The following is an 11,067-nucleotide window of genomic DNA, read 5'->3' on the forward strand; positions in this document are numbered from 1 at the left end:
ACAACAACAAAAGCAGCAGCAGAAACAATAAACACTAGAAACAGACCCACAGGGGCTCCAAATACTGGCATTATCATATATAGACTTTAAAACAACTATACTGTGGAAGGAGAATTGTGCCACCATGACCAAATACAATGTGTAGACCCTGTCTGGAGCCCGGGTTGAAAAAAAATTAAATTGTTAAAGGGTTGTAAAGCTAATCTGGGAATACTGAAAATTGAAGGTGAACAAGGTAGTAGGTGACATTAAGGAATCAGTATTAATATCACTTAGTGTGATTTTGTGGTTATATATATATATATATATGTATATATGTATATACGTTTTGTGTAGGGGGGGTGTTTTTTGTTTTTTGAGATGGAGTCTTGCTCTGTCGCCCAGGCTGGAGTGCAGTAGGGCAATCTCGGCTCACTGCAACCTCCACCTCCTGAGTTCAAGTGATTCTCCTGTCTCAGCCTCCCAAGTATCTGGGATTACAGGCACATGCCACCAAACAAGCTCATTTTTGTATTTTTAGTAGAGATGGGGTTTTACCATGTTGGCCAGGCTGGTCTTGAACTCCTGACCTCAAACAATCCACCCACCTCAGCCTCCCAAAGTTCTGGGATTACAGGCATGAGCCACTGTACCCAGCCAGTTATATATTTTTTAAAGTTCATATTGGTTAAAGAAATACACTAACATCTTGGGTTTGCTTTTTTTAATTATATATATTTTTAGAGATGGCGGTCTATGTTGCCCGGGGTGGACTCAAACTCCGGGACTCAAGTGATCTTCCCATCTCAGCCTCCCAAGTAGCTAGAACTACAAGCACACACCAGCATGCCTGGCTCTTTGAATTTGCTTTAAATTACAATTTAAATTTAAAGCTTTAAATTGCTTTAAAGTAAAGAAGGAAGTGGAAGTGAAAGAGGAAGAAGAAAAGGAGGAAGAGGAAGATGATGATGAAGGAGGAGAAGGAGGGGAGCAGAAGCAGCAGCAATGGGGGAGGGAGTAGGGAATACATTTTGTAAAGGAATTAAAGAATATTGATCATTATTGAAGCAGAGTGAATACACAGAAATTCATTATACTATTTTTTCCACCTGTGCATATTTAATACACAGATCCATACACAAATGTTCATAATTTAAAAGTTTTAAAAATTCTGTGCTTCCTGTGTATATGCAGATAAAAGGAAAAAAAAAAACAATGTCAGCAAAATCCAGAAACTATACAAAGACACACCAGATTTGGGGAAAAAAAATGGGAATTCTAGAATTGAAAAACACAGCAAGTAAAAATTGCTTAAAATTGTGTTCATTGAGATTCTAGAAGATAATATGAGAAACTACCTTCATAGCCCCAGTGTAGGGAAAAATTTCCTCATCAGGACACAAGAAGAACTACCAATGAGGAAAAGCTTGTTATTCAGACCCCATTAAAAAAAGAAGTTCTTGTTCATCAAAAACAACCATTTAAAAGTAAAAAGACAAATCACAGAGTGGGAGAAAACATTGTAATACATGCAAGTATTAATGGGATCATATCCGAAATATAAAAAAGAACTCCTACAAAACAGCAAGAAATAAAGATTGCAATAGATAAATGGCAAAGTCTTAACAGGCAACTCACCGGAAGAACTAACTCTCATTCATTATCAGAGAAATGCAAATTAAAACCATGGTGAGCTACCTCCATGTGCCCTCCAGAAGCTACATAAAATGCAAAGGTATATGCAGGAGTTACAAAGAAGGTACAAATGTGTGGTCTTTGAGCTGATGAACCTAAGTGTGGGTGAGGACGTGAAGCAAAAAGCAGTCTCCTATGAGTAGGAGTGCAATTTGGGTACAACCACTTTGAAAAACATTGGCACTATATACTGTAATTGAAGACAGACATGTTCTAGAATTCAACAATTCTACTTCTAGGTAGAACAGAAATGCATATTCATAGCAACATGATTCATTGCAGTACCAAACTGGAAATAACCTAAATGCCCATTAACAGCAGCATGGGTAAATTTATTGTACTAATTTTATACAATGGGCAACTGTAGCAAAATGAAAATGAACACATGTAAGTATATGTATGAATTTCTCAAACACAATGTTGCAACACAAAAGGAAACACACAGTAAGATTTCCATTTATAAAAAATTCAAAATTAAGCAAAAACTAACTGTATTGTTTAGGGATAAGTACATGCATGGTAAAATTATAAAGAAGAAAAGCACGCTTACCATAAAGTCAGGATAGTGGTATCCTCTAGCAGGAAGGGAGGGAAGTGTGAGTGCGAATGGAGAGGAGCTGCGCTTTCTAGGATGCCAGAAAAGAGTGATAGTTACATGCAATGAGAACACATGGACACAGGAAGGGGAACATCACACATCGGGGACTGTTGTGGGGTCGGGGGAGGGGGGAGGGATAGCATTAGGAGATATACCTAATGCTAAATGACGAGTTAATGGGTGCAGCACACCAACATTGCATATGTATACATATGTAACAAACCTGCACGTTGTGCACATGTACCCTAAAACTTAAAGTATAATATTAATAAAATAATAATAATAAAAAAGAGTGATAGTTACATGGATGTTGGCTTTTGATTATTTATTGACTTGTAAAAGTTTGCTTAGTGCAATTTTCTGAATGTGTGTCATATATCAAAATAAATAATCTTGACTTGACTTATTGGTTTGGCAATAAGAACTAGCTTTACCATCTAGGATATTTGGTGGACATTTTCCAACGTTTGGATGAAAATATGTTTAAAGCTGGCACTCAGACAAAGCATTCCATCAAAAATATTATGCTGATAAAGGTAAACTGAAATTTATGTTTGGATATCTCCCAACACGTTTTGTGAATAGCAGTTTAAACAAGTGCCCCTGTGTAAAGGAATGAGAAGGTAATTAATAGTCATTTGATAGGTTTTGGTGCATAGCCTTTTTGATACAATTCCCAGAAACTGAGAACGTGAATTACTCTAATGATTGGGTTGCAAATCCTATGAAGCCAATGATTTCTAATTCCTTGCTTTCAAGAAAATTAAAGGAAGGCTTAATCAAACTATTAGCTGATAGAATATTAAAAATGGTTTCGATGATATATCATTATGCAATTTTAGCATGCAATTCATAAAAAGTTCAAAGAATCATGACAGTGCTATAATAAAACATATTCCATTTTTATTTACTTATTTACATGAACAAGGTTTCTGAGTGCTAACATCTACAAAAACAATTAATAGGAAGACTAGCTGAATCCTGTTTCATTCTAGCAGTATGTAATATTCAACCATGAATGAACAAACCAATTAGTTGAAAAAAAATACTCCATTCATCTTATTAAGAAATGCATTTCTCAATTTATTTATGTTTATGTTTATTATTTATAAAATTTTAAAATACTTTTTTCTCAATTGTATATTCATTAAAATTGTAATGTAGCTTAATTTGGACAAAATTTTAATCCTCAGAGGTGTATGATCACACAAAATAAGAAAGGATTTTAATGTATGTGTTCCTGTGTATGGAATTTTATTGTAGAAACATTGGCAAATGTAATCTATAAAAGACTTTCAAGCATAAAAGTATGTTAGGTTGAATTCCTATAAGATACACAAAATGAAAATAAGAGTTCAAGCAGAAAAATGAATGATCTAAAATTAAACTGTTAAAGGAGGTTTTGTTCATGGTTTTGTTTTTTGTGTTGTTTGTTTGTTTTTGTTTTTTTGAGACAGCATCTTGCTCTGTCACCCAGGCTGGAGTGCAGTGGCACGATCGTGGCTCACTGTAACCTCTGCCTCCCGGGTTCAAGCGATTCTCCTGCCTCAGCCTCCTGAGTACCTGGGACTACAGGCGTGCACCACCATGCCCAGCTACTTTTTGTATTTTTAGTAGAGACGAGGTTTCACCGTGTTGGCCAGGATGGTCTCAATCTCTTGACCTCGTGATCCACCCGCCTCGGCCTCCCAAAGTGCTGGGATTACAGGCGTGAGCCACTGCGCCCGGCCTTATTCATGTATTTTTAAGTAGATGATAGTGAATATCAGATTATTATAAAACTTATATTTCTTTGAATACACTTTGTTTTTTGAAACAGGGTCTCGCTCTGTCACCTACGCTGGAGTGCAGTGGTGCAATCAGGGCTCACTGCAGCCTCGAGCTCCTGGGCTCAAGCGATCCTCCCATCTCAGCCTCCTGAGTAGCTGGGACTACAGGTGTGAGCTGCCACACCCAGCTAATTTTTATATTTTTTGGTAGAGACAGGGTTGCCCATGTTGTCCAGGCTAGTCTCGAACTCCTGAGCTCAAGCAATCCTCTTGTCTCGGCCTTGAAAAGTGCTGGGATTACAGGCATGAACCACTGCGCCCAGCCTCCTCTGAATGCACTTTAAAGAATGATGTGACAGTTTTAGAATGTTAACAGTTTCAGTAAGTCAGAATTACATTATTTGTAACTATTTAAACTTATTAAGAATTTTAGATTTCAACTTTAAAATGTTCATAAGGTACATAGTTTTTAAAGCCTAATGGCTGGAACAGACTAACGGTTTATTCTCTGACATAAAAGAAGTTGGAGATAGACAGGTTATGCTTGTGTGGCAGCTCCTTGAAACTATCAGAGGCTCAGGATCGTTCAGTCCTTCTACTCTGCCATCCTTAGAAGGTGGCTTCTACCCTCAAGGCTACATTATGGCTACTGGAGCTTCAGCCATCATGTCATGTCTGGGGATCCCAGAGAAGGGACACAATAGCTTTTACCAGGACTCCTACTGAGCCACGTCCCACTCCTATCTGTCAGGGAGCCTAGAAAAGAACTTTTCTACTGGGCATGTGGCCAAGAGCCCTGTTACCACAGGAGAAGATGAGAATATACACTTGGCAGGCAATTCGCAGTCTTAGTCACGTAGAATATGACTCCATTTTTATTAAGTTGTACACTTACATGTGATTTTATGCAGTGTTACATTTGGAAGGATGTTTACCAATGTATTTGTGGTTTATCATCGTATAGGAGATCTCAGTTTACTTTTACTTACTTCTCTGAAATTTTCTACATTGAATTTTTTGATAGACATGGTCATCCTTTTTTTCTTTACCTTTAAACAACATGGGTTTGAACATGGTCATTCTTACAAAAACATTACAGACATTCTCATATTTTAAAAAGAGGCAAACTGGGAAAAAGAAAAATTAGAGACTTTGCAGTCAACAACCTGAGTTTAAATTCCACTCTGCAATATAATTTAGGCATATATCTTAATCTCTATGGACCTTAATTTCCATTGTATAACTAGGTTATAGCCTCCAACAGTATTAGAAGTAGAGATCATACTTTCTTCTTTTGTTTTATATATCAAAATTTAGAAGTCCCATTTACTGGGAGTCTCTTCAGAGAGCACAACAGATATATGACCCAATTCGGGCCCATGAGATACAAGGGTAGGTTTGGTGGATGCTTTGGGGAAACTGCTCCTCCTTCTCAAGAGTCTCTCTTACTGGGGTTGTTGTGAGAACCTATGAATCCTGAAGCCACCACAGCTCAAGCCTCAGGATGAAGCCAGAACCAGGAGAAGGACAGAGCTGAGAGACACACAGAGAAACCATAGTGTCAATGTGTCCAGTCTGGACTTTTCACTTATAGGACCCAATAAATCTCCTTTATTATTTAAGCCAGTGCTATGGTTTGAATGTTTGTCTCCCCCAAAATGCATGTTGAAATTTAATTGTAACAGTATTAAGAGGGGAGGCCTTTGAGAGGTGATTAGGCTGTGAGGGCTCTGCCCTCATGGGTGGAATTAATGTCCTTATGACAGGGCATATTTGGTCCCTTTTGTGTTTCTGTCTTGCCCTGTCTTTGTCCTCCTACCTTCTGCCATGTGGTCACACAGCAAGAAGGTCCTCATCAGAGGCCAGCACCTTGATCTTGGACTTCCCAGCCTTCAGAACTATGAGCCAATAAATTTCTGTTCATTATAAATTATCCAGTCTCAGGTATTCTGTTACAGCAGTGTAAAACAGACTAAGACAGCCAGTCTTGGTTTTGTTTTATTTTGCCTGTTTGCTGCAAGCATCCTAATCACTATTCAGCTTAAAATTAGTAAAATTACTTTTATTTATATTATCTTATTTGATCCTGACAAAAAACCTCTCAAAGTGGTCAAGAGTTATAATAGCTGAGGAAATTGAGAGCCAGGATGTTGAATGCTCAACATCACATGATAGAAAAATGGTGACAAGGATGGGACTCAAACCCAAGTTTCCTTGGTCTGAATTCAGTTTCCTTCTCATTGGGCCATAATGCCTGCAAGGATAGGCAAGCAGAAGGTGTTCTGATGACTGAAAAGGAGTTGTCCACACTACAGATGCACCATGGTCTGAATGTTTGTATCCTCCCCAAATCCATATGCTGAAACTAATCCCTAATGTGGTGGTATGCGGCAATGAGGCCTTTGGTAGGTGGTTAGGACATGAGGGTGGAGCCCTTCCAAATGGGATTAGTGCCCTTATAAAAGAGACCCCAGAAAGACCTCTTGCCCCTTCCACTATGTGAGGACACAGCCAGAAGGTGCCATCTATGAACCAGGAGGCAGGTCCTCACCAGACACCAGATCTGCCAGTGCCTTGATCTTAGACTTCCCAACCTCCAGAACTGTGAGGAATAAATTTATGCTGTTTATAAGCCACTCAGTCTATGGTATTTTGTTACATCAGTCTAAAGCCACCCTGGGATGTAGTCAAAGCTTTGGGGATGACATTAAGAGGGCGGTGCCCATGGCCTCCCGAAATCATACCAGGGGATCTTGGGCTTATCAGGCTAGTGGCACTCAAAACCAAGCACCCAACAGTTGGATTTTTATGGGGTCCCACCTGCTAAGTGGAATCCCTGGAGGGAGACGCCTGAAGGAAACTAACGAGCTGTTTTCAGAGTGCACAGACCAAGGAGACTGGGAGTGAGTCTGGTGAGAACCCATTGAATATGGGCCTGAAGGTTGGCATTTGTAAATTAAACCTAAAAGCTAAAAAAAAAAAAAAAAAAAAAAAGGTCGAGAATACTTTGTGACTACTAGCAGCATCAGCATCCAACCTAGGATATCCTTTCCGCAAGCCACTCACTGACATTTGAAGTTCCAGAAGTTATGGTAATTCCTTCAACTTTACAATTGAGATGCAGCTCCTGTCTCACCCCTCACCACCCCTCGGAAGCAGGGAGCTACTCAACATTGATAGTCACTTATTCTTTATTATTACTGAGTTATTGCTCCTTTCCTAGAAGACAGGGAAGTGAGATTATTGTTGGCAGGGGGGCAGTGGGCAAGACAGGAAGGATCCCCAAAAGAAAGGGTGTTGTCAGCCGGGCGCGGTGGCTCACACCTGTAATCCCAGCACTTTGGGAGGCCGAGGCAGGTGGATCACCTGAGTTCGAGACCAGCCTGGCCAACATGGAGAAACCCTGTCTCTACTAAAAATAGAAAAATTAGCCGGGCATGGTGGCGGGCGCCTGTAATCTCAGCTACTCAGGAGGCTGAGGCAGGAAAATTGCTTGAACCCGGGAGGCGGAGGTTGCAGTGAGCCGAGATAGTGCCATTGCACTCCAGCCTGAGGAACAAGAGCAAGACTTCATGTCAAAAAAAATAATAAAATAAAAACATAAAAATAAAAAAAGAAAGGGTGTTGTCACCATGACTTTGGGAACAGCTGCTCCCTGGATGTCCTTGGGCCTCCCTCTTGTCTGACCTGGCACAGGCAATCACCACTGGACTGAAGAAGTGGCAAAGAAGCCCACTAAACCAGTCTGATGCTAGAAAGAATGAATCCTTCACCTCCCACAATTCCTCCCTAAGGCCTGCCGCCCAGAAAATAAACGCCAAAAGGAAGAAACATTTCCATTTCCGTCTATTGACCTCAGAGCCTCTTCCACCCCAATGTTTTGATGTCACTGCCTGTAGGTGGGCTGAGTCCTGCTATGACTGAGAGGGGCTGACCCTGAACCAAAAGTGGAGGCCACAGCAGTTGACTTGCCTGCAGCTTTTTTGGGGACACTTAGGTTTCCCAAAGTTTATTAGGCAGAAGGACAGGAGGAACAAAACACAAACTGGCCAGCTTTTTGGGGAGAACAGTATGGTCAACGTAAAGTCAGGTGAACAATCCTAGCCACATCGGATCAATACAAGGGACAATAAAAAACCAAAAAATATCTCCTTACTTTGTGGAACACAATTCAGTGGAGTCTAACAGACCTGGTTTTGAATCAGGCTCTGGATGTAACCTAACAATGTAACCTCAGACACGCTACTTATGTTCTCTGTATACCAGATTCCTCATCTCTAAAGAGGAGGTGATGATAGCAAATGAGGAGAAATTGAAAGCCTTTCCTCTAAGATCTGGAACAAGACAAGGATGCCCACTTTCACCACTGTTATTCAACATAGTACTGGAAGTCTTAGCTAGAGCAATCAGACAAAAGAAAGAAAAAACAGGCATCCAAATTGGAAAAGAAGAAGTCAAATTATCATTATTTGCAGATGACATGATCTTATAGTCAGAAAAATCTAAAGACTCCACCAAAATACTATTACAACTGATTAGCAAATTCAGTAAAGTTGCAGGATACAAAATCAACATACAAAAATCAATAGCATTTCTATATGCCAACAGCAAACAATCTGAAAAAGAAGTTAAGAAAATCATCCCATTTACAATAGCGACAAATAATTAACCAAAGAAATAAAAGATCTGTACAGTGAAAACTATAAAACACCGATTAAAGAAATTGAAGAGGACACAAAAAAATGGAAAAATATTCCATGTTCATGGATTGGAAGAGTCAATATTACTAAAAGATTCATACTACCCAAAGCAGTCTACAGACACAATGCAATCCCTATCAAAACACCAATGACATTCTTTACAGAAATAGAAAAACAATCTTAAAACTTACATGGAACCACAAAAGACACAGAACAATCAAAGCTATCCTAAGCAAAAAGAACAAAACTGGAGGAATCACATTATCTGACTTCAAATTTTACTACAGAGCTACAGTAACCAAAACGGCATGGTACTGGCATCAAAACAGACACATAAACCAGTGGAACAGAATAGAGAACCCAGAAATAAATTCACATATCTACAGTGAACTCATTTTTGACAAAAGTGCCAAGAATATGCATTGGGGAAAGGGCAGTCTCTTCAATAAATAGTGCTGGGAAAGGTGGATATCCATATGCAGAAGAATGAAACTAGACCTCTAAGTCTCATCATATACAAAAGCAAATCAAAATGGATTAAAGACTTTATGACCTCAAACTATGAAACTACTAAAGGAAAACATTGGGGAAACTCTCCTGGACATTGTAATGGACAAAGATTTCTTGAGCAATACCCCACAAGCACAGGCAACCAAAGCAAAAATGGACAAATGGGATCACATCAAGTTAAAAAGATTCTGAGAAGGAAAGGAAACAATAAAGAAAGTGAAGAGACAACCCACAAAATGGGAGAAAATATTTTCAAACTACCCATCTGATAAGAGATTAGCAACCAGAATACATAAGGAGCTCAAACAACTTTATAGGAAAAAATAAAATAATCCAATTTGAAAATGGGCAAAAGATCTGAATAGACATTTTTCAAAAGAAGACATACAAATGGCAAACAGGCATATGAAAAGGTGCTCAACATCATTGATCATCAGAGAAATGCAAATGAAAACTATAATGAAATATCATCTCACACTAGTTAAAATGGCTTTTATCCAAAAGACAGGCAATAACAAATGCTGGCGAGGATGTGGAGAAAAGAGAACCCTTGTCCACTGTTGGTAGGAATATAAATTAGTACAACCACTACGGAGAACAGTCTGGAGGTTTCTCAAAAAACTAAAAATAGAGCTACCATATGATCCAGCAATCCCACTCCTAGGTATTTACCCAAAAGAAAGGATATCAGTATATCAAAGATCAGTATATCTGCACTCTCATGTTTATTGCAGCACTGTTTACAATAGTGAAAATTTGGAAATAGTCAAAATTCATCTGTTGTTCATCAACAGATGGATAAAGAAAATGTACAGATACACAATGGAGTACCATTCAGCTACAAAAAAAGAATGAGATCCTATTATTTGCAACAACATGGATGGAACTGAAGGTCATTATGTTAAGTGAAATAAGCCAGGCACAGAAAGACAAACATATGTTCTCACTTATGTGTGGGAGCTAAAAATTAAAACAATGAAACTCATGGACACAGAGAGTGGAAGGATAGTTACCAGAAGCTGGGAAAGGTAATGGGGGAGTGAGGGGAAGTGGGGATGGTTAATAGACCCAAAAATATTATTAGAATGAATAAGACATAGTATTTGCTAGCACAACTATAGTCAAAAATAATTTAATACATTTAAAAATAACTAAAAGATTATAACTGGATTGTGACACAAAAGATAAATGCTTGAGGTAATAAATACCCCATTCTCCATGCTGTGATTAGTATTCAGTTCATGCCTGTATCAAAATATCTCATGCAGCCCATAAATATATAGACTTGCTATATACCAACAAAAATCAACAATCAAAAATTCATTAAAAAATAAATAAAAAGGAAGTGATTATAATGATGCTACCTCACAGAAATCTTAAATGAAATAATGCTCATAAAGTACTTAATACAGGGCCTGGCACACAATACATTGTATTAGTCCATTTTCACACTGCTATAAAGAAATACTGGAGACTGAGTAATTTATAAAGGAAAGAGGCTTAACTGACTCACAGTTCCACATGGCTAGGGAGGCCTCAGGAAACTTACAATCATGGTGCAAGGCAAAGGGGAAGCAAGGTCCTTCACATGGTGGCAGGAGAGAGAAGAGTGAGGATTAGGGGGAAGAGTCCCTTATAAAACCATCAGATCTCATGAGAACTCACTCTATCACTACAACAGCATGGGGGAAACCGCCCCCATGATCCAATCAGCTCCCACCAGGTATCCCCCTAGACACGCAGGGATTATGGGGATTACAATTCAAGAAGACATTTGGGTAGGGACACAGCCAAACCATATTATACATGTTCATTA

This window comes from Pan paniscus, chromosome 8, assembly GCF_029289425.2.
Source record: "Pan paniscus chromosome 8, NHGRI_mPanPan1-v2.0_pri, whole genome shotgun sequence".
Taxonomy (NCBI): Eukaryota; Metazoa; Chordata; class Mammalia; order Primates; family Hominidae; genus Pan; species Pan paniscus.